This window comes from Octopus sinensis, linkage group LG11 (assembly GCF_006345805.1).
Source record: "Octopus sinensis linkage group LG11, ASM634580v1, whole genome shotgun sequence".
In the NCBI taxonomy this organism is placed as follows: Eukaryota; Metazoa; Mollusca; class Cephalopoda; order Octopoda; family Octopodidae; genus Octopus; species Octopus sinensis.
In genome coordinates, this window is record NC_043007.1 from 75,506,929 (window position 1) to 75,532,853 (window position 25,925).

The window sequence follows — 25,925 nt, forward strand, 5'->3', positions numbered from 1 at the left end:
TGAGAGAATCTAAACGATAAACAGATGTAAATAAATCTGAATTTAAAACAATTGTGGAAATCACAACAATGTCTAACAGTAGATATTGGAACTACCAGTGCAATAAGAGCTTTGAAAGACAGATAAATAAGACAAAAAAGCTAATTTCATGCTTTAGTGAACTAGGCAACCCTACGTTATGGTGTATATATTTCTTTATTGTCTACAGGGGGCTAAACATAGAAGGGACAAACAAGGACAGGCAAAGGGATGAAGTCAATTATATCGACCCCAGTGCGTAACTGGTACTTATTTAATCGACCCCGAAAGGATGAAAGACAAAGTCGACCTCGGCGGAATTTGAACTCAGAACGTAGTGGCAGACGAAATACCGCTAATATAATAATTATTATATTATATTTTTATGCTTTTTGAGATCTAGTTATAAGTTATATGTTTTATAATATATATTTGTTATTTATGTATTGGTTTATGTCTATCACTGGTTGAGTTGCATAGTAGTGGTTTTTATCTCTAATTCATATAAATATATATAATTTATATATATATATATATATATATATATATATATATATATATATATATCATCATCATCGTTTAACGTCCGTTTTCCATGCTAGCATGGGTTGGACGGTTCAACTGGGGTCTGGGAAGTCAGAAGGCTGTGCCAGGCCCAGTCTGATCTGGCAGATCTGGTTTCTACAGCTGGATGCTACAGCTTGCCCTTCCCAACTAAACCACTCCGTGAGTGTAGTGGGTGCTTTTTACATGCCACCTGCACAGGTGCTAGACAAGGCTGGCAAACGGTCATGATCAGATGGTATGTTTTACTTGCCTCCGGCACGGGGGCCAGACGAGGCTGGCAACGGCCACAATTGGATGGACCTCTTATGTGCCACCGGCACTGGTATCACAGCTACAATTTCCATTGATGTTGATCGAAATTCGATTTTGATTTTCACTTGCCTCAACAGGTCTTCACAAGTAGGGTTTGTGTCCCAAGAAGGAAAGGTATGCATATGTGGACTGGCTACATCCCAGGTAGAGGCCACGGGTTATGGTCTCACTTGTCCTGCCGGGTCTTCCCACACACAGCATACTTCCAAAGGTCTCAGTCTCTGGTCATTTCCTCGGTGAGACCTAAAGTTCGAAGGTCATGCTTCACCACCTCGTCCCAGGTTTTCCTGGGTCTACCTCTTCCACAGGTTCTCTCAACCGCTAGGATGTGGTACTTTTTCACACAACTATATTCATCCATTCTCGTTACATGACCATACCAGCGCAAATGTCTCTATAATGAAATTATTGTGTATAGTGCTTGGGTGCACTACAACTCATTGAAGGTGCATGTATAGTACATAGGATTATGTACAAAATCAGGAAAGTGAACAGTGTATGAGTCATGACATACATATGTTCATGCATATGGAGTGAGGGGGATATCAGGTGTAGTGTTGGTCAATTTCAGGAAGTATGGAGGTTTCAAATATATATATATATATGTCTCTTTTTTTGTATCACCTAACTGTCTGGTTGTTTGCATTCTTGTCCCATTTTTGTATTTGTTATATATAAAAATATAGCGGCATACGTACACTTTCTTCTCTTATATGTAAGTATATATATATATATATATGTATATATATATGTAAGTATATATATATATATATATCATCATCATCATCATCATCGTTTAGCGTCCGTTTTCCATGCTAGCATGGGTTGGACGGTTCTACTGGGGTCTGTGAAGCCAGAAGGCTTCATCAGGCCCAGTCAAATCTGGCAGTGTTTCTACGGCTGGATGGCCTTCCTAACTCCAACCACTCCGTGAGTGTAGTGGGTGCTTTTTACATGCACCCGCACAGGTGCCAGACAGAGCTGGCGAACGGCCACGAACGGATGGTGCTTTTTATGTGCCACTGGCACGAGGGCCAGGCGAGGCTGGCAACGGATACGAACGGATGGTGCTTTTTACGTGCCACCGGCACGAGGCCAGTTGGGGCGGAGCTGGCAACGGTCGCGAAACGGAAGGTTCTCTTACATGCCACCGGCACTGGTAACACATCTGCAATTTCCATTGATCGATTTCGATTCTGATCCTCACTTGCCTCAACAGGTCTTCACAAGTAGAGTTTTGTGTCCCAAGAAGGGAAGGTATGCATACGTAGGCTGGCTACATCCCATGTAGAAGGCCACGGGTTATGGACTCACTTGTCCTGCTGGGTCTTCTCGCGCACAGCACACTTCCAGAGGTAAATTTTGTATAACTCTATTATTCTTTCTATTCTTTCATTCTTTCCTTCTCTCTATCAGCTCTTTCACACTTACTTCATTCATTCCACTCTTTGTTTTTTCATTCCCCCTCTCTCACATTTCCTGGCCTTCCCTTCATGCTCACTTTCCCTTCTCTTTCACTTCACTGAGTCCCTTTCATTTTTTCACGCCCCTCCTTAATTCTTCTATCTCTCTCTCTTCTCTCCCCGCCTGACCAGGTTTCGGGCAAGCCTGACCTTTCTTTCTTGGCTCGACTACCATCTGTGTGATATCTATATTCCTCCCTGTGCCTGTCAAATCTTATGTCCCCGCCATAAGACTTTACTTCCATACACGCCAGCTTAATTTGATTCGTCCCTAGTTGAAAGACACCTGTTGTTATGTCCTGTTATTTGCAATTGTATTGGTGTGACATTTCTCCGTTTTTTTCCGTCCTTGCTTTTGTATACATTCGCTGCTTTCTTCCAAGGAATCTAATGCTCTTAGCTTAGTTTTTCCTTTGAGCTGGCCAGATTGGAGTAATCTTGAGTATAACCAGCCGAAATTGCAAAGATAATCTGAAACTCAACAGAGGAAAGAAAACTCTGAATGACCCGTCCTTGTTTTCTTTGTATTGTCTGTCTGGATGTTTTGTCCCTTTTTTTTTATCACCTAACTGTCTGGATGTTTGCGTTCTTGTCCCATTTTTATATTTTATATAGAATCGAAGGGCCTTAGAGTCAACCTAGCTAAAACAAAAGTCGTAATAAGTAGGAAGGTAGACAAATCACAAACGCCTTCAGGTAGATGGCCCTGCTCGATCTGTAGAAAAGGTGTAGGTAGAAACTCTATAAGATGCACCAAGTGTAAGCTATGGACACATAAGAGGTGCAGCAATGTCATAGGAAGGCTAACTAGGAAGATGGTTTTTGTATGTGGCAGATGCTCGGGGAGCATTAACCTCTGAAAATCGCAGAAAACAACTTCCGTCACTTTCCAGGGGGAAAAACTAGAAGTAGTTGATAGCTTCCGTTATCTTGGTGACCAAGTCAGTAGTGGGGGTGGGTGTGCTGAAAGTGTAACGGCTAGAGTAAGAATAGCCTGGGCAAAGTTTAGGGAGCTCTTACCTCTGTTGGTGACTAAAGGCCTCTCGCTCAGAGTAAAAGGCAGACTGTATGATGCATGTGTACGAACAGCCATGCTACATGGCAGTGAAACATGGGCCGTGACTGCTGAGGACATGCGTAAGCTCGCGAGAAATGAAGCTAGTATGCTCCGTTGGATGTGTAATGTCAGTGTTCATAGTCGACAGAGTGTAAGTACCTTGAGAGAAAAGTTGGACCTAAGAGGCATCAGATGTTGTGTGCAAGAGAGACGATTGCGCTGGTATGGTCATGTGGCGAGAATGGATGAAGATAGGTGTGTGAAAAAGTGCCACACCCTGGCAGTTGAGGGGACCTGTGGAAGAGGTAGACCCAGGAAAACCTGGGTCGAGGTGGTGAAGCATGACCTTCGAACTCTAGGTTTCACCAAGGAAATGACCAGAGACCGAGACCTATGGAAGTATGCTGTGCGTCAGAAGACCCGGCAAGACCAGTGAGAACAATCAAAATCAAATCATATATCAGAAAGCAGGGGTTAAGGGACCCATCTGTTCGTGTCCACTGTCAGCCTCGTCTGGCACCCGTGTCGGTGATACGTAAAAGCACCATTCGCTCGTGGCCGTTTGCCAGCTCTGTCTGGCCCCCGTGTCGGTGGCACGTAAAAGCACCATCCGTTCAGTTCGTTGCCAGCCTCGCCTGGCCCATGCCGGTGACACGTAAAAGCACGTCCGTTCGTGGCCGTTTGCCAGCTCCGTCTGGCCCCGTGTCGGTGGCACATAAAAGCACCGTCCGTTCGTGTCCGTTGCCAGCTCGGTGGCTGGCCCCATGCCGGTGACACGTAAAAGCACCGTCCGTTCGTGGCCGTTTGCCAGCTTGTCTGGCCCCGTGTCCGTGGCACGTAAAAGCACCATCCGTTCATGTTCATTGCCAGCCTCGGCTGGCCCCGTGCAGGTGACACGTAAAAGCACCGTCCGTTCGTGGCCATTTGCCAGCTCTGTCTGGCCCTGTGTCGGTGGCACATAAAAGCACCATCCGTTCGTGTTCATAGCCAGCCTTGCTGGCCCCGGCAGGTGACACGTAAAAGCACCGTCGTTCGTGGCCGTTTGCCAGCTCTGTCTGGCCCAGTGTCGGTGGCACGTAAAAGCACCATTCGTTCGTGTCCGTTGCCAGCATTGCCTGGCCCCGTGCCGGTGACACGTAAAAACACCATCCGTTCGTGGCCGTTCGCCAGCTCTGTCTGGCACCTGTGCAGGTGGCACGTAAAAAACACCCACTACACTCGCGGAGTGGTTGGCGTTAGGAAGGGCATCCAGCCGTAGAAACACTGCCAAATCTGACTGGGCCTGATGAAGCCTTCCGGCTTCACAGACCCCAGTTAAACCGTCCAACCCATGCTAGCATGGAAAACGGACGCTAAATGATGATGATGATGATGATGATGATATGTAAATCCAAAAAAAGAAGATGAACAAACACAAAGAACAACAATGCGAGGACGTTATTACATGTAAAATATTAGCAGATACTCAGGAAAGGAAAGAAAGATGGTTTAATGTTTCGAGCAAAGCTCTCCTTCAGAAATGGAGGAAAGTCCAATAGAAAAGAAGACAGAGGAAGAAAATCGCCAACGATTCACATGTATTACGTTTTAATGTATGTACACTACCGTCAGAAATTAATTAGCACCCTTGATTTGCTCTTCACTCAAGGTATGTGCTGTCACCTAGTGGCCATATCTCGAACTATTGCTTTGTTGCGAGTTCACTGTTGCGCAGAACGATGACGTAACTTTGTTTGCAGAGCAGTTTGAGAGTCTACAGCCTTATGATGTTGACATAGCAGTGCAACAACAACTTGGAGTGCGGTTGCAGACAAATCTTCCTTTGTTAATAGATATAGGTAGCGCCTCGCAAGGACCAAAATCACACCATACTAAGTTTTTCTCATCGCGTAAGACGTTTTGAAACAGCTCATAAGTTAATTGATTTAACCTATTTAATGTAGAATTTGAGAAGTGCTAATTAATTTCTGACGCAAGTGTATATATATATATGTATAATTTAAAAAATACATATATATTCCTTTAATCTTTCCTTTACCTTCTCCCATGCTGTCTCTACTCTTAACCATTCTGTCCTATAATCTAACAACATCTACACTTCTTCATTTATTTAAACTGTTCAACTTTATTTTTTTAAAAATCATTGGATGTAATTCTTTCATTTTTTTTTTTCATTTAAATAAATACTCCAGTGGATGCACAAGCTTATTCAGTTTTGACATATTTTATAGGGCGACCAAGACCATTTCCACTTATTCTTGGAATTCTTCATTTTTCTTCATTTTCCTTTTCTGGTTACTGATTTTATCATAACTAAAGGAGGCTATAAATAAGTCATACTACTACTACTACTACTACTACTACTAGTATTCTACTGAAGAGAAAAGAAGTTCGGTAAGATAGAATATTTAATATTTAATATTTAATTCTTATGCTTTCCTAAAAACTGATTTCGAAACGTACGTCCGTAGATAACTTAAAATGTATGTAGATTGCCGTCAATCATTCTCTCTTACCTGTTTGTCTGCCTTCAAATTGCTGTTTTTACTGAGATCTCCTTTTTATAGAAGAAATAGCTTAAACCCCTTTGACTGCTATTTCTAAATCGGTATGTGGTAAGGATTCGTGTGCTACCCTTTATGCTTAGTATTACTAAATTTTCCTCGAATGAGGCTTTTACATGCCGAAGATAATTGGTGTAGTATGATAATATTCCAAATTAATTATTTCACCATTCATATTACAACCATATTTTATCTCAGTAGATGACCACATCATCTGTTTTGGCACACGCTGGGAAGGGCTCAGGGGACACAACGTTCATCACAAATTGAATGATACTAGTGGGATTCTAGCTCGCTGATACTGAGTTAGTTGGTGCCTTCTAGTATCTCAAAATTCATATAAATCATTTATCTAGTATTCTACTTAGAAGTTCGGTAAGATAGAATTATTTAATATTTAATATGTATCTTATGCTTTCCTAAAAACTTGATTCGAAACGTACGTCCGTAGATAACTAAAAATGTATGATAGATTGCCGCAATTCATTCTCTCTTACTGTTTGTGTCTGCCTTCAAATTGCTGTTTTTACTGAGATCTCCTTTTTAAAGAAGAAACTATAAACCCTGACATGCCTATTTCTAAATTCGTATGTGTAGCAACTCGTTGCTAAACCTTATGCTAGTATACTTAAATTTTCCTCGAATGAGGCTTTTACAGCCGAAGACTACTTGTGTGTAATTGATAATTTGTTCCAAATAATTAATTTCACCCTTCATTATTTACGGATATATATAATAATATATATATGTATATATATATATAATATATATATTATATATACAGATAATGATGGGCCCTCTTTCAGTTTCTGTCTACCAAATCACTCACAAGGTCTGGTTGGCGCAGGCTATAGTAGAAGACACTTGCCCAAGGGCCACACAGTGGGACTGACCCAGAACATGTGGTTGTAAGCAAGCTACTTACCACACAGCCAATCCTGCGCCTATATATGTATATATATACAATATAGCGTATATATTATATATATATATATATATATATTCTTTTATTCTTTTACTTGTTTCAGTCATTTGACTACGATCATGCTGGAGCACCACCTTTAGTTGAACAAATCAACCTCAGGAATTATTCTTTGTAAGCCTAGTACTTATTCTATCAGGCTCTTTTGCCAAACCCCTAAGTTATGGGGTGTGTGCCTTTGTGTCTATGCTTGTCATCCACCACCGCTTGACAATCAATGTTGGTTTGTTTACGTCTCTGTAACTTAACGGTTCAGCAAAAGAGACCAATAGAATAAGTACAAGGTTTAGAAAAAAAGGTACTGGGGTCAATTCATTTGATTAAAAATATTTTTCAAGGCCGTTCCCCAGCATGGCTACGGTCTAATGACTGAAACAAGAAAAAAAAAACTAACTAAATAAATAAGTAAATAAGTAAATAAGTATGTATATATGTGTGTGCTTGCCTGCAAACATACACACACACAGATGCACACACACACACACACAAACACACACACATACACACACACACACATTCCACAGGGAAATTCTCACAATTCCTCTTTTAAAAAAGTCCTTGTACATAGGTTGTTAAATGTACTTCTCCAAGACCTCTGCCAAACAAATGATGTGATAACAGAGGAACAAGCAGGGGGAAAGAAAGAAATCTGGGGTTGTGCTAGACAACTTCTCATCAACAAAGCTGTCCTTAAGGAAACTAAGCAACATTACCATAATCTCTTAACAATATGGCTAAATTATATGAAGGCATTTGACCCTGTCCCTCACTCACCAATGCTAGAATCATCACACCTACTAAATATCCGATTAACAAAAGAGACATAAATAACACCCAACCTCTATGTTATGATAGAAAATATCAGTTATGCTATACCAGTGTGGATGATATCACCCACATCAGCAGCAGCTGCTCCAAAAATGTCTATGAGATACTACCTACCCTTGAGAAATGAGATACTCTTTTTTCTTTATTCTTTTACTTGTTTCAGTCATTTGACTGTGGCCATGCTGGAGCACTGCCTTTAGTCGAGCAAATCGACCCCAAGACTTATTCTTTGTAAGCCTAGTACTTATTCTATCGGTGTCTTTTTCCGAACTGCTAAGTTACAGGGATGTAAACACACTAGCATCGGTTGTCAAGCGACGTTGGGGGGGACAAACACAGACACACAAACACACACACACACACACACACACATATATACGATGGCTTCTTTCAGTTTCTGTCTACCAAATCCACTCACAAGGCTTTGGTCAGCCCGAGGCTATAGTAGAAGACACTTGCCCAAGGTGCCACGCAGTGGGACTGAACCTGGAACCATGTGGCTGGTAAGCAAGCTACTTACCACACAGCCCACTTCTACACCTAGTTGCAAAACCTATTTACAATTCTGTCTGCAAGAAGGACTGCCCAGATAGATATATGAAAGGAATGCCAGAATCAGAATGTATTTACACCAGTAAAAACAAGGAAAGCAAATGGAATATTCCAATAAAACCAGCAATTAATTGCAAACATAACAGACCTGATATTGTTTTGAGGGAGAGAGAATGAAATTCATGTAACTTTGTAGAGGTCAGCTGCTCAGTGGATGTGAGTGTACCATCAAAAAGTTCAGGGAAAATAGAGAATATTTATAGTCAACTATTGTGAAATACACTGCTCTTGTACCCTGGCTATAAATTTTCATTTTTCCTCTATCATCATAAGAGCATGAGGCTATGTAATTACAGATTTGCACAAAAATCGGAAAATGCTAGGATTTAAAAAAGAGCAAAGAAACTGATGTGCATCCTCCTAATCCAATCTATTTGTGGTTCAGTGAAAATTTGTCATATTCCAAAGACTCTCCAAATGAGATTCTTTAAATGAACACTTGCACGCACTTGGTTGTGTGCATGTACAGAGACACACATGTAAAAAGTAATGATGCATGTGTACATGTGTGTGCACATACACACACATGCACAAACATTTAAGTACTAAAGTGGCAATGTTACACAAAACCTAAGTGCATGTATATACACCTACATCTATGAACAAACTAACTCAACTACACAATTACAAATTCTGGGAACCATTCAAATTTGAAAGGCCTTATCACTTTGTTAGCAACTTGCCTGAACTCCAATAAAAAGTTGGAGTTCAAGCCAGTTGCTATGTATGTATGAAAGAGAAATGATTACATCATGTGTATATTCAACAGTGAAACTGATATGAAATTAGGTGAAAAATTCCTGAATAGGTACTCTAAGAGTACAGCTGTTCTCTATGAATCTTGGAAGTGAATACTCATTATAGTTGCTTGGGTACATATTCCACTGGCCAGAAAATACCAACAATATTGACAACAATTGTGGCCTTTCAGGGAACTGTGATAGATGCACCACATATTACCACAAAGCTATGCTTTTGCTCATCAGGGACAAGAGTAGCTACCAAATACCTGTCGAACAGGAGAGCTAAGAATGTACATACATAAGATATACTCTGTTGTGGAAATCTGCTGCCCTCTGAACACTAGTGTGGTAAAATAAATACAGAGGAAAGCAGACATCTACGGACCACTGGTAAGGAGTTTATCATTCTAGTCCCCAAGATACACTTTCAGTTTCATACCTATTACACTGGTTTACAAAAAGTTTTTTTTACTCTAAGGCAAGGATGTGAATAGGTACTTTTTTTTTACAAATTTTGATGTGATGAGTTCGATCTTCTGAACAGTTTTGCTCTGTCACCACTAGTTTTTTTGGCTTTCACATATCCCATTTGGTGATCCTTACATCTGGCTCGACCAGGTTTCACTGCTTAAGCCGGGATGCCAGGAGCTCTGACTACTGCTTAGATAGATGCAAATCACAGGCAGCGTCATTCAGGTCATCCTGCATGATCCACTGGGGCTCATTGCCACTTGCTCCTGAATAAACAGAGACATTGTCTTTGGAAGAGATCAACTTGGCAGAATCTTTCCCCGAAGGCATTTCTTCATCTGACAAAGGAAGAAGATCCTTATTTGCTGGGGGTGTAGGGACAGGGAAATCATCTGAGTGGGGAACAGGTCTCATAGCTGAGGGAAGGTTGGGATACTCTCTCTCTCTTTTTTACTCTTTTACTTGTTTCAGTCATTTGACTGCGACCATGCTGGAGCACCGCCTTTAGTCGAGCAACTCGACCCCAGGACTTATTCTTTGTAAGCCCAGTACTTATTCTATCGGTCTCTTTTGCCGAACCGCTAAGTGACGGGGACATAAACAAACCAGCATCGGTTGTCAAGCAATGCTATGGGGACAAACACAGACACACAAACATACACGCACACATACATATATATATATACATATATACGACGGGCTTCTTTCAGTTTCCGTCTACCAAATCCATTCACAGGGCTTTGGTCGGCCCGACTTCATGGCTCTCCACAGACCATCAGGACTGCAAGGTAGAAGGCTGCTTCCTTGCTGTTAAACCACGCAGTTAGTCCATTGTTGCAGGGTTTACAACAGATTTGTGGGGCCCAGGATTTGTTCTGATCTCCAATTTTACAGTCAAAATAATGAAAGTAAGCAGGAAGGAAGTAATTGTTCGGTGCTGTGCAACTGTTGTGAAATCCCCACACCTGTGAAATCCTGACAATTTGCCTTGTTGATGCATCCTTGGTGTTTTGAAGTGCCTGAAGCCATTGTAGAGATATATATCATATATGTATCACAAAAATCTGGAAAACAAAATATAAATTGATCATATATATATGGTTACATGAATTGTCACATAAATCACAATATATATTTCAAAAACTAGAGACGATGAGTGAAAACTGGTTTTTGTATCTGAAATCAGCACCCTAAAATTCGGCTAGAACAACTATTTTTATACTAGCCTCAATTTCTCTGTAAAACTGTGTCATTAGTGGATATGCACGAACCAGTCTGGAGTAAAATATGGCTGAACTTAGGTTCATGGAGAGAGAATGTAACTCCTTAATTCATACATTACAAATGATCATGATATCTAAGACAATAAAAATCTGCAACACCATCTTAAGATTTAAAGGATAATGAACAAAAACTGATGTTTTCCTTCACAACCTTGCTAACGTTTCTGCCAGCTCGCCGCCTATATATATATATGTGTGTGTGTGTATGTGTGTGTGCATGTATGCATGCATGTGTACATGCAGGCATGCGTGCATGTGGGTGTGCATGCATGCTTATCATAATTTTCAAATTTGAAACTGGAATCAATGGGAACAGAAACTGGTTCCAAAAGAGTTGAAATCAGGTTCAATGACAAGAAATGTCTTCTCTTGTCATTATCTTCAAGTTTTGTCAGCCAAGATCTTTCCATTTCCAGGAAAAAAATTCACCAGGTTTTGTTCTTTTATAAATTTGCAATCAGGTTTGCTATTTTTAGATGCTTGCTGCTTTGCTATTTCTCTTATCCATGGCCAGACTCAATTTGTTGGAAAAGCAGAGGTATTCAAATATAGACCACAAATATATTTCTTCAAAATCATTTTTAAAAGTTTCTCTTATAATCTATGGGTCATATTTTTATGAAAAAAAATACAAGATTTCAAGTCAAAAATATGTCAGGAATTCTTTTAATTACTGATATCATTTCATGAAAATCTAGTATATATTTATAGCGTTTTGTATTCCATTCTGGCAGAATGACAAGATTCCTTTATCAGTGTTAGGTGAACTGTGTAAAGGCAAAAATAATTGACATTTTTCAGTATAAGTGCTTCAATGTAAATTGATAATCACCAGCAGATGTTTGGAAACACTTGTGCACAATGTGTATACCACAATGATAGATGCCACTGAGGTTCTTTTCGAGTTTGGTTTTTAACCCTTTCATTACCAACCCAGTTGAAACCAGCTCTGGCTCTGAGTACAAATGTTTTACTCTTTACTCTTACTCTTTTTACTCTTTTACTTGTTTCAGTCATTTGACTGCGACCATGCTGGAGCACCGCCTTTAATCGAGCAACTCGACCCCGGGACTTATTCTTTTGTAAGCCCAGTACTTATTCTATCGGTCTCTTTTGCCAAACCGCTAAGTAACGGGGACATAAACACACCAACATCGGTTGTCAAGCAATGCTAGGGGGACAAACACAGACGCACAAACACACACATACATATATATATATACATATATACGACGGGCTTCTTTCAGTTTCCGTCTACCAAATCCACTCACAAGGCTTTGGTTGGCCCAAGGCTATAGTAGAAGACACTTGCCCAAGGTGCCACGCAGTGGGACTGAACCCGGAACCATGTGGCTGGTAAACAAGCTACTTACCACACAGCCACTCCTGTGCCTTGCTTTCATAAGTTTTGAATTAAAATCTCCCACCAAACCTTACTCACAATTAATGCTCCTAACACTAGCTGAATGATAACTAAGTTATTTTACTAAATTCTTTGTTTTATTTAAAGTAATTGAAAAAAACACAGAGCATCTCAAAATAAATACAGTAATGAAAGGGTTAATCAGCTAAATATATTTTTTTTGTTTTTTTCAAATTATACCATTAACACAATTTGTGTTACATTTGGCTCAATCAATATCCAGTAACATTACTCTGTTAACCCTTTCATTACCAACCCCACTGAAACCGGCTCTGACTGAGTATAAATGTCTTGTTTTCATAAGTTTTGAATTAAAATCTTCCACCAAATCTTAGTCACAATTTATGTTCCTAACACTAGCTGAATGATAACTAAGTTATTTTACTAACTTCTTCGTTATATTTAAAGTAATTGAAAGAAACTCAGAGCATCTCAAAATAAATACAGTAATGAAAGGGTTAACCTGTATTTGTCAATAATTTGTAAACAAAGATGTACTTGCTTGGCAATTGATTTGACCTTTGGCCTGAGAATATTACAGCCTAGAAGACATATATTAGCTTTTCAAAAACACACAAAGACTCTTAACTTCACCTAAACTTTATTATTTGATGTCAAAATTTAATGGCTAAATGTTTAAGCGAAGTTAATAGTTTTTATGCATCTTTGAATTTGTAATAAATGTCGTCCACACTGTAATTGCTCAGGTTCACCAGATATGTAGTGTTGAATAATGTGAGGTATCACTTTTAACACATTTCCAGTTTAAAGCATTGCTAGTAATTATCATAAAGTTTGCCCCCCCTGTTTAATTTTTTTTTTTTTTAGCAAATTCATATTTAACCATTAGTGCAGTGACATTCAATATTACAGCTTTACATTTTGTTTGCACCAGACAAAACTTTGGTTCAAAATCTTTTTGAACCAAGTCTGACATACAGTCAGATGTCTTGATAATCATGTCATGTGAAATTGAATGATAAGCAAAGGCGGTTTCTCTGGCAGTAACAGCTATTTCTGACCTAAGTATGGCAAACTAGCAACAACATACTTCCCTGGATTCTTTGTAAATGGTCTTTCATATCCACAGAAGATTCTATAAAACAGTGATCACACTTTACTTTAACCATAAAAAGGATTTTATTTTTATTAAATAAGTTAAACTTAAATTTTTTGTAAATGTGATTGCTCTTTTGAAAAATACAGAGGTTTGAAAAATGAATCACTGTAAAAATAAATCAAACTTTTTTGAAATTTATCTAAATAAAGTCTGTAGTTTCTGTATGCCAGTGAAAATGCATTCAACTTCCAGGAACCGAGTCCCTGTTCCCAGGCCATATCTAAGTTGACTAGTCTGCAGATCATAGATTTATAGTCTAATTGATTACTGTAAATCATCAAGTATAGTCCGCCTTTGAGTATAACACGCAGGGGATTTTTAGGGGGCTATACCTCTGAAAAACCTAAACCTTGTGTATAATACGCACCCCTTCTCTAACTTAAATCAAGGAGGTCTATATAACGCCCTTGCTTTGTAAAAATGTATACGGTAAAGTCCTTTATTATTATTGTATATATAACATAATGCAAACATATAGCTTTTTTGTGCGTGTTGTTTGCAGAAAATAAAGAAATAACAGTAATAACGTTTAATAAATGTTGCTTACTGAAAGTTATGGATGATTCTTTTAGGACTTCATTGCTTTCAGGCTTAGCTTAAGGTATTTTCGCGCCCGACATCACAGAATGCATGTGAATAAACATTGCCACACAGCAAATAGAGACTTGGACATTGCTTAGAAAATATTTTTCCTTTTTAACCTTGTATATAGTACACACTAGGGATTTTGACCTTTAAATTTAGGGAAAAAAATGCGGATTATACTCAAGGATTTACGGTAGTTTAAATTATGGACACCCTAAACTACATTTAACTGCTGACCTAATGAAAACTATTTTGATTTATGATCTGGATGACCTGCCGTAGGTGCTCCAAAATAAAATCTGGAAATGAACAAAAGCTGCAAAATTTGGTGAAATGCAAATAGTATCCTGTGTGCATGTGCTTTGATCTTACTGTCAGAAAAGGTAGGAAAATCACACTCCAGCCATGACTACAGCCATGACAACAGTATAAGCAACCACACAAAAAAAAGAAGTAAAGCAAAAACAAATGCAGAAACAAGAAAAGATGTCAATGATAAAATACAAACTCATTCCCACTTCCCTGTTTGCTCAAAAACAACAAGAGTGATTTAATAGGGGGTAGGTAGTAAATAATAAAGACATCTTTACCAAACGAGTGAAAGTACATGACCTTGTAGTTAGTGTTGCACTTGCAATTTCAAGATTGTGGGTTTGATTCCTGGACTGGGCAGTGCATCATGTTCTTGAGCAAAATACTTCATTTCCTATTGTTCTAATTCATTCCTCCTTCTCGAGCCATGCCTGGCTCATAAGGGTTGGTTTCCTGGTTTCCTTGGCATATAGGTTCCCCACCTGGATGGGATGCTGGTCCATTGCAGGTGAGCTGCAAGATGCAGGAGGAAAGAGTGAGAGAAAGTTGTGGCGAAAGAGTCAGCAAAAGTTCGCCATTACCTTCTGCCGGAGCCACGTGGAGCTTAGGTGTTTCGCTCATAAACACACACATCGCCTGGTCTGAGATTCGAACCCACGATCCCTCGACCATGAGTCCGCTGCTCTAACCACTAGGCCATGTGCCTCCACAAAAAATTCAGAAAGTATTGAGTCCCTCTTAAGAAGTTATTAAACCTCCTAAGAACGATCTTCAATGGATTTCTTTCATTTGTTGAAGGTGGAGTAACGAATGATACAGAAAATCCTGCTTCACTTTCAGGACTCAATACGATCTCACATCATCGTGATGTTGTTGATCTGCTCAATAGAATCGGATACCGTTGCGACACATACTTAAGAAATGATCCTTAAAAGCATGGTCTAATTCATTCAGTTGTAAATGAGTACTCCTTTGATGGACTGGCACCTCGTATGGGGGGGATATTGTGGTATCAGTCCCTCATATACAAACCCAGACTGGCTGACCAGTTCTATGCATCCTAGGACAGGAGACAGTAATGGTCCAATGTGGTTCTCAGCAGAAGACGAGATGTTGTGAAAAACCAGTAAGAACAGCTGAGATACAAGAAGTAATGAACAGTTGCATGTGGGGAAAATCACTCGCTTTAAATGGTTTGTTCTATGAGCTTTACAAATATGTGCTAGATGTGTTCAGTAATAACCGCCTGGTAAATGTCTACCACAACTGGAAACAGAATGAAAGAATTACCAGTTTTGTGAGCCAAGGATGACAGCATTGCAGAGAAAGAAAACTGACAAGATGTAATTGATAACTTTCAGTCAATAACTCTTCTGAATGCAAAGAGTTAAGACAAAGTAATTTAGTTCTATAGGAGATTGTGTACACTATAAGTTGCTATAAATCACTATTTTGCCTGTGGTCATGAAAATGAAAGTTTGGTTAGTAATAAAACAGTAAAAAAACTCAGTGATTCTAATTATATCAAACTCTACTTTTCTGGCCACTGAGATAAACAAAAAACATGTGGTTTAAACTCAGTATCTATTTTTCACCGCAAGTCTTAAAATATGTGCTTACTGCATAACAAACATAAATTTAACTTACATCTCTCTCTCTCTTTCTCTCTTTTGTTCTTTCATATATGTGTGTTTTTATGTGTGAATGACAGATACAGAAGCAGGGGAGAATGCTTGTTATCACAACATAATGAAGATCAAGTTACTATTACATTACAATATTTTCCAAACCTTTCTCTCATTCTTTTACATCTGTGTTCCTCCCATCATTCCCTCATTATATCTGTTTTATTCACCATATTCTAATTCAGTTCCTCACTCTGTCCCCTTATTATCTTTATACAGATGCACTCTCACCCAAAACTCTTTTTTACTCTGACCACATATAGGGGTTGGACAAAATTATGGAAACACCTTAAAATTTCAAACAAATTTATTTTAATACGGGGTAGGACTGCCTTTGGCAGTAATTACAGTTTGAATTCTATGAGGTATGGACTCATACAAAGTTTGAATTGTTTCCAAATGAATTTTTGTCCATTCTCCAGCTAAAACAGTCTCCAGTTCTTGTAGTGATGATGGTGGAAGATATTGACTCCTTCAACTTCACTAGAATGTTCCTCGTGCCATTCAGTAACAACTTTAGCCGTGTGAATTGGTGCATTATCATCCTGAAAGATTGCGTTTTCTTCCAGAAACAGTTCCACAACCATAGGATGAAATGCTTAAATAGTCTTGACTATCAATTCTGCCATTAAAGGAAGCCTTTGGGCTGGCGGATTTCTAAGATATAGCACTGCAGATCATCACAGATCCTCCTCCATGTTTAACAGTTGGAAGAAGGCAATCTTGGTCAAATGCTTCTTTTGGCTGTCTCCACACATATACTCAGTCCATGGTTGGAAATAAGGTAAATGATGACTTGTTTGAGAAAATAACATTCTTCTGCTGCTCTGGGGACCAATTCTGTAGGATATTACTCCACTCGAAATGCTTTGCAAAGTTTGTTTTTGAAAGTAGTGGTTTTTCTGATTGCAGCCCTCCCATGAAATCCAGCTTTGTGCAGCTCTCGGCAAACAGTTTTTGTGGAAACTGGATTCTCGAGGTGTTCATTAATCTCTGCAGTAATTTTGGGAGCTGTACTTTTGTGATCCTTTCTAACGATTTGCATAAGAGTCCAATGGTCCCTATCTGAAAGTTTTGGTTTTCTTCCAGATTTTGTTTTGATGAAGAGGTTTTTCCCCCTTTCTCAAAGGCTGTCATTACTTTCAAGACAGTACCGTAAATCCTCGAGTATAATCCACATGTTTTTCCCAAAATTTAAAGGTCAAAACCGCTAGTGTGTACCATATACGAGGCTAAAAATGAAAATTATTTTCTAAGTAATGTCCGAGTCTCTATTTGCTGTCTGGCAATGTTTATTCAGATGCATTTTGTGATGTCGTGCACGAAAATGCCTTAAGTTAAACCTGAAAGCAATGAAGTCATAAAAGAATTATCCATAACTTGCAGTAAGCAACATTTATTAAAATAAAAGCATTCAGAGCACAGAATACCATGTAACAAAAACAATTAGTAAACACATTTGTATTCCCATATAACAGTTAAGAACTTCACCATTATTGTATTATGCATGCGTGGAAGGTGCTGCTAGCTTAATTATGCACTAATTGTGCTTAATAGTCTAATGCTAAATAGTTTATCCTGTTGTTTGTATTGGTAGTTTGCATCATTACTGTGGCAAATAATAGATAATTAAATACCAGTATTAAATGTTTGAACTACTGTGGGTCTTTACTAGGGTTTTTTATAAGCAGGACTTAAACCTGCACATTAATCTCCAATAAAACAATTTATACATTACATGCCCATGAAATGCCTCATAGATCTTATTCAGCTATGATATAATTTGAAGTTATATCATATGCTGAAGAGCATGGTAGTAGGGCCGCCAGAAGAAAATTTGATGTTGACGAAAGCAATGTCAGGTTATGGAGAAGAAATAAAGATGAAATTAAACAGATGCCAAAGATAAAGAAGGCAAGAAGGAGGGAAAAAGCCAAACATCCTGAGCTTGAAAAAGTTTTGCTTGAATGGGTAGCGGAATGAAGACTTGGTGGAATAGCCATTAATACAGTACATTTGAGGCTACAGGCAAAACTCATTGCTAAAAAGATAAAACTTAATGAGTCTGAATTTAAAGCATCACATGGCTGGGCCAGTAACTTTAGTCATTCACTAAAAGTGGAAAGGTTCGTGCTCCCGACCTGACTTTGATATGCAAATAGATCGTGTATGCATGGAATGAATTTGATCCCCAGATTATTGTGGAAAGTTTTATCACATGTTTTATATCGTCTGCACTGGATGGTATTCAGGATGACGTTGTATGGAAAGATGAAATAAATGAAAGTGAATCTTCTGATGTTGACAATGAATCTGACGATGACAGAGACTTACACTACAATGATGCTGACATGTTTACAGAGGAACAAATGGAACAGTTATTTGATGCTGAAAGTGATGTTGAATTTGAAGGATTTGAATAAATATTTTTGCTTTTGTAACTGATAGGGATAAATATGTAAAGGCAATTTACTTAACATTTGTTTCACTGACGTTATTATTGTTATTTCTTTATTTTCTGCAAACAAAATGCACAAAAAAGCTACACATTTGCATTATGTTATATATACAATAATAATAAAGGACATTACCGTATACATTTTTACAAACCAAGGACGTTATATAGACCTCCTTGACTCAAGTTAGAGAAGGGGCGTGTATTATACACAAGGTTTAGGTTTTTCAGAGATACAACTCCCTAAAAATCCCCTGCGTATTATACTCAAGGGCAGACTATACTTGAGGATTTACAGTACTTCTTGATACACCAAACATTTCAGCTGTTTTTGTTACTCTAGTGCCTGCCATATGAGCACCAACAATTTGACCTCTTTGAAAGTCCAATAGACCTGTCATTTTAATGAATTTTAATTACCTTTTCCTGATGATATCTGTAAAGAAACGGCAAATTTAGCAATTTTAGCACATATTAAGCAACACTAATAATAAATCAAAAAACAAAAGTAAACAAGCTTTTGATGGTTTTATAGATATTTCAAAATTATGATGCTATAATGCTAGGTGCTTCCATTATTTTGTTCAACCCCTGAACATACATAAGGAAATGATATTGGTACCTCTAGCATAGGCATCCCAGTAATAAGAAAACTGAAAGTCAATGAATGTTATTTACCATCTTTGATAGCATAAAATATATATGACAATTTAGATGCAATCGAATTTCAGCTCTTTTACTCTTTTACTTGTTTCAGTCATTTGACTGCGGCCATGCTGCAGCACCGCCTTTAGTCGAGCAAATCGACCCCAGGACTTATTCTTTGTAAGCCTAGTACTTATTCTATCGGTCTCTTTTGCTGCACCGCTAAGAAATGGGGACGTAAACAAACCAGCATCGGTTGTCAAGCGATGTTGGAGGGGACAGACAGACAGACACACACACACACACACACACACACACACACATACATATATATGATGGGCTTCTTTCAGTTTCCGTTTACCAGATCCACTCAAGGCTTTGGTCAGCAGGGATGTAAACACAACACCATCGGTTGTCAAGCGATGTTGGGGGGACAAACACACACACACACACACACACACACACACACACACACACACACACACATATATACAGGTTAAAGCCTGTATTATAGGTCTAGCTTTGGATATAGGACCTGGGCGATGTTTTGGAGACATCTCTTTGGCAAAAAGACAGTCTATCAAATACAGTAAATATTGTAGAAATGACTCCGGGAAATCATAAATTGTGTACTGGAAGCAGAAATCAGAAAATTTGCAGAATAATTGATTATTTTTTTTTTATCTATTTTGACACATGAACTTTACATACCAACTGTCTGAAGTTAAGATAACTATGGCAACGTTCCTCAAATGGCCAATAATTTTATGAAATCTTGCTAGATTTATGAAATTAGGTCTTGTAACACACTGATGGCAACTCTATAATGCAGGGGGAGTGAAAAAGAATTGACCTTTGCTGAGTACACAATGGACTTATAGAAAAAAATTCTTCCTGTAGTGTCATATAAAAAAGTTTATTATTTTTAACAGCTTTGTCCCTTAAACAAGGCTTTGGGTTACTGTAACATAAGGGACAACAAAGAAGGTAAAAAAGGGGCCTAGAAATTTAAAAGATATCAATTTACAGAAAACTTATAATACTCAATGTCACAGACCAAAGGAAAACAAGGTGATGGTTATGAGTTCCAGAGAGCAGCAATTTGAGGAAAGGAGCTATTAGACTAATATTAGAATAACCATAACTTATGATTAACAGAAAGCTCGCCGGGCGAAATGCTTAGTGGTATTTCGTCTGTCGTTACGTTCTGAGTTCAAATTCCGCCGAGGTCGACTTTGCCTTTCATCCCCTCGGGGTCGATAAATAAAGTACCAGTTTTGCACTGGGTCGATGCAATCGACTTAATCCCTTTGTCTGTCCTTGTTTGTCTCCTCTATGTTTAGCCCCTTGTGGGTAGTAAAGAAATATATGTGCCTGGGAAGAGAAGAAGATGACACATTTAAAGGTCTTGGCCAAGGGTACCAGACCAGAAAGTTCATCAGAGCAATTCTCATGGAAATACTAATAGGAAAGTCACAACAAAGATTCATTTCTACAATAGGCAGAACCTTCCAACCAAGAGAAAAAGAGGTGATCCACCATGTTAACAAAATTCTGAATTTTGTCAAGCAAGCTAAGACACTCAGAGAAAGCACTAGCCCAAAGATGACGGCGATATTCAATGCAAGATTGAATGGTAGCTTTAGAGAAATACAAGATACTCTCAAGAAATACTTACAAGAAATTTGTAAGCACAGAGGTGCTACATTTAACGAAGAATTTCAAAGTTTTAAGATAGCCTCAGGAAATGGTATTTTTAGTGTGATTTAATGGTACAGCACATTGTATTAGATCCCATCAATTAACAGTCACAAATTAATGCATCAGCAGCTCTTCAATAGCTTTTGACATAGGCTGATATGACCAGAGCAAAAGCAAAGGCACACGCATGCACACGCGTGCACACACACACACACCAAACACACACACACACAAACACTCACACACACACACACACAAACACACACACATACACACACACACACAAGCACGCACACAAACACGCAAACACACACACACAAACACACACACAAATACACACACAAATACACACACAAACACACACACAAACACACACACACACACACACACAAACACACACACACAAACACACACAACAAGCTTTTTTCAGTTTCCTCACTTACAAGGCTCTGGCTAGCCTGGGGCTGTAGTAAAAAAAAACACTCTCCGAAGGTGCCACACCGTGAAACTGAATGCAGAACCATGTGATTCAGAAGCAAATTTGTTACTGCACAGTCATGTCTGCATCCAATACTGTACAATATTCTCACAAGGAGTTGAAATCTAAGATGTTACTTCATAGCACAAAAGGAAAAGGAGTAAGCTACTATGTTAAAATGTTTCCTGTAAACTGATCAAGTTGCCAAAAGTAGTTTCCATTATGACTGATGGCACCCTTAATATGATAGTTTGAAATGTTGAGTTTGTAAAGTAATTTACAGAAACTGTTTGTTTTCCCACCCTTTCTTTCTTTTATATTATATATCAGGAAATACTGTACATAAAAGCTGGATTCAAAAATTTCAATATTGAAATGAAAGTTATGACAAAGATAATCAATTTGATAGCAGTTACAGCTTTTGAATAAAGCAAAATTTAATAAATTTTCTTTAATGAATATGAGTTAAAAATAGTTTATTAATGTCCAATTATGTAAATGGCTATTGTGGTCAAGTATTTTGGCATAAAACTGGATATAATTTTTTTTTTTCATCGATGCACAATGGTTATCGTGATCAAGTATTTAGGTGGTTTGTTGGATATTTTAGTCATTTTTCTCATTTAAATTATTAAAGCACTAACTGATGGTGGCCATTGCCAGCTTCCCCTGGCACCTGTGCCAGTGGCACGTAAAAAGCACCCACTACACTCATGGAGTGGTTGGCGTTATGAAGGGCATCCTGCTGTAGAAACACTGCCAGATCAGACTGGAGCCTGGTGCAGCCTCCTGGCTTCCCAGACCACGGTCGAACCGTCCAATCCGTACTAGCACAGAAATGGATGTTAAACAAAGATGATGATGATGATGATGATGATGGTGATGATGATGCTTTATAAACTAGTATTTTTCATAAACATTTCATTGTATATGAATGAACTAAATATTAAACTGCAAGGTTTTGTGAAATCTGTTGCTGAGACATTTGGCTTGATCAAGAGCTTACAGAACAAACTTAACATATTTCATAACAGCTTAAAAAGAAAACATTTTAAGTACTTCCTAAGTACAAAGAAATTCTATGAAGAAACCAGATGAAAGAATCTTGAACTACATGCAAAAAAATTTATAGAAATTTTAAGGACATTAATTGAGCAATTTTCTTAGATTTGCACAATTCAGGAAGTTCATCATCATCATTATTTAAAGTTCGCTTTCCTGCTGGCATGGGTTGGATGGTTTGGTTGACAGGAGTCCCAATTGTGTGTTTTGCCAAGGTTTCTATGGCTGGATGCCCTTCTTAGTTCCAGTCACTTTACAGAGGGTACTGGATGCTTTTTATGTGGCACCAGCACAGGTGCTTTTAATGTGGAACAAGCATGGGTGCTTTTTACATGGCACCAACATAGTTACTTCCTACATGGCACCAGCATGGATGCTTTCTACATGGCACCAGCACAGGTGTTTTTTTTATATGGAACTAGTATGAGAGACAACAATAGGGTTTATAAAATATCTTGTTGAAGCAGATTTCATAGATGTGCAATTGGATGCATTTGCTCAGCTGAAGTCAAAAAAGAAAGATTCATGACACTTGGAGCCGATTTAGAAGAAATGGAAAATGAATGCATGATTGTGTAATTGTGGATAAACATACAGATTGTAAACTTCTTAGAAAAAATTGCTGGTGGTCTTTTAACTTATACTTGTTTCAGTCATTGGACTGCAGCTTTGAAGGGTTTTTAATCAAGCAAAGCAACCCTTGTGCTTATTTATCTAAAGTCTGGAACTTTTCATTCGGTCTCTTTTACTGAATCACTAAGGACAGGAATATAAACAAACCAACATTTGTTGGCAAGCAATGGTGGTGGACATACATAAACACACAAATACACACACATACATACATGCATACACACATGTATTTGTAAGCATGTGTGTATATATATATGTGTGTGTGTGTGTGTGTATATATATATATATATATATACAGTATATGTATTTGTGTGTATGTGTGTATATATATATATATATATATATATATATATATACATTATGTCAGGTCACTTTCGAGTGCTACTGGTAACATGTAACCCAGTACAACCTGTTGCATGGTCGGGTCGTCGGCAACTAAACCGGCAACCCCAGCTTGCTTGGTGAGGAGGGTGTTTATTGGACACCCTGCGGGATGAAAAACAAAACCCGTCAAAGGGCAGAGGAACTCTTGAGAGTCAACGGCCATCCAATAAATGTCTTAAGGCTGTATTATCTGCGGGGACATAGAAATAATCGGACTGAATACCCGATCGTGTGGTTAAACCATTGGGAGTGAAGGACTCCTAGCCTTTGTTAGGGCATCCTTTTAGGAGAAGGTAACTCAGGTAACTGGGATAACTTTGACATAAAACCTGCGGCTCAGTGGTTACCGATAATGTTGACTTGTTCTTCTTTTCGGATTTTGGCTGCTGTTGCTTAGTGAGTGGGATTGACTCAGTGCACAGCCTTTCCTCACTTTAAAAAAAATCTTCTTGCACAGGCATTGCATGATAACAACATTGATTAAGCTTCGTGCAATGGCCATACTCAATAAAGAGGGGGCAGCCACCATATATACATACACTATATGTATTTGTGTGTGTATATATATATAGGAAATAGTGGCACAGCAAGGAACCAATTTTTGCTGGAGGTAGCAGTCAATAACCATTTGAAACTAGGTAAAGCTTCATTGAATGTATAGAGGCAAAGGTGTGTGTGGGAATTTCATAAAATATATCTGCCAACTATAGACGGTGTTCCTGTTGTTTTTGACCCCAGGAAGACATTTCCTCCAGCTGGCCTATGACACACAGTTTGTGTCTGATTAGTATTTGCGAGAGAGGTCATCACTCCCATTTCTAGCCTTATGTGATACACACAGACCCAGGTTTCTGAGTGGTTACCTGTCTTCAGTGTGTGTTAATCACTGGCTGGTGATGAAGAACTCATTCCACTCATGGAATACTATATCCTTTTTCTAGTGACACACTGTTGCTGATTTCATAAAGAGGGAGATAAGTTATATTAAATCTCTGAGCGAGAGTTAAACAGTAAGAGTACAGAATCGTAAAATATATATGCCAACTAAATGTGGAAATCCTATAGAAGATGGTGTTACTGTTGTTTTTAGCCTCAGGAAGACATCTCCTCCAGCTGGCCAACAGCACCCAGTCTGTGTCCGATTAGTATTTGTGAAGGAGGTCATCGTTCCCATCTCTAGCCTTGGCAAATATATTTTATGATTCCATACTGTTACTGTTTATCTGTTGCTCAGAGATTTAATATAACTTATCTCTCACTTTACAAAATCAGCAACTGTGTGTTGCTAGAAAAGGGATATAGCATTTCACGAGTGGAATGAACTCTTCATCACCAGCCAGTGACTAACACACACTGAAGACGAGTCTGTGTATACCACATAAGGCTAGAGATGGAAGCAATGACCTTCCTTGCAAATACTAATCGAACACAAACTGTGTGTTGTTGGAAGCTGCAGATGTCTTTCTGGGGCTAAAAACAACAGTAACACCATCCTATATAGAACCACCACATTTAGTTTGCCAATATATTTTACAATTCTGTACAGCTACTGCTTATATCTCACTCATAGATTTAATATAACTTATCTCTCTATATATATATGTGTGTATCTATCTGTCTGTCTGTCTGTCTATCTATATCTATATATATATATATATATATGTATGTACACATATATGTATACATACATGTGCATGTACACACATACACGCACATATATTTACACACATATATGCATATAATTAGAAGAGAAAATGGGATTTAAAAATCCTGCAAATCAATAAAGCACTCAATATTAAAAGAATGGTTATAAATGATAGGCTTTTTGCAGTTTCCATTTACCAAATTCACTAAGAAGGTTTTGGTCTAACTGGGATTATAGCAGAAGATACCTGCCTCAAGTGCCATGGAATGGAACTAAACTGTGACTGAGAAGCAACCTTCTTACCTCATAACCACATTAAAATTCTTGCAAGTGATTTTGAAGCATTTTCATACGAATGCATTCATGTGAAACATTATTTACAGCATAAAATTATATTTAAAAAATCTACAAGAGAAATAGAATTAGTGGTTAGTGTTAGGGTTAGGTGAGTTGAATGCTGTCTGTGTTGCATTTAAATATATAACTAAAGCCTTCTTATACATACTACACTATATTCCACCTACAAAGCAACTGCCTTCCCAAACTCACCAACAAACATGTTATAAGATTTAAGACAACATTTAAAATTTTATTTTATTATCCTAACTTTATAAATATATTTTGAAATTTCAAGTCATGTTTTATTAAAGTCAAAATTTTTTTTTAATATTTTCAAAACTAGGTCATTTATTTGTAGACATGTATTTGAAACTAGAATACATGTAAGTGATACTTCAATACAAGGATTGTGCAGAAAATTAAAGTTTAAACTTGCCGGTCTAAAAAATTTCATAATCACTGGTATAATATCTACAAAAACAGAAATCTAGTGTATCACATAATACATTAGGTTGGGAAGAAAGTCCTGTTGCATATCAAGATGAGAGAGAAACAAAT

At 38.2% G+C, this 25,925-nt stretch overlaps 1 non-coding gene across 1 annotated transcript; it reads right to left on the minus strand.

Annotated features, from left to right (window-relative positions):
- Window positions 1-15,055: 15,055 nt before the first annotated feature.
- On the minus strand, window positions 15,056-15,284 carry LOC115217752. The gene has a single exon (XR_003882198.1). It is a non-coding gene; the product is annotated as a small nucleolar RNA U3 (small nucleolar RNA).
- Window positions 15,285-25,925: the final 10,641 nt, after the last annotated feature.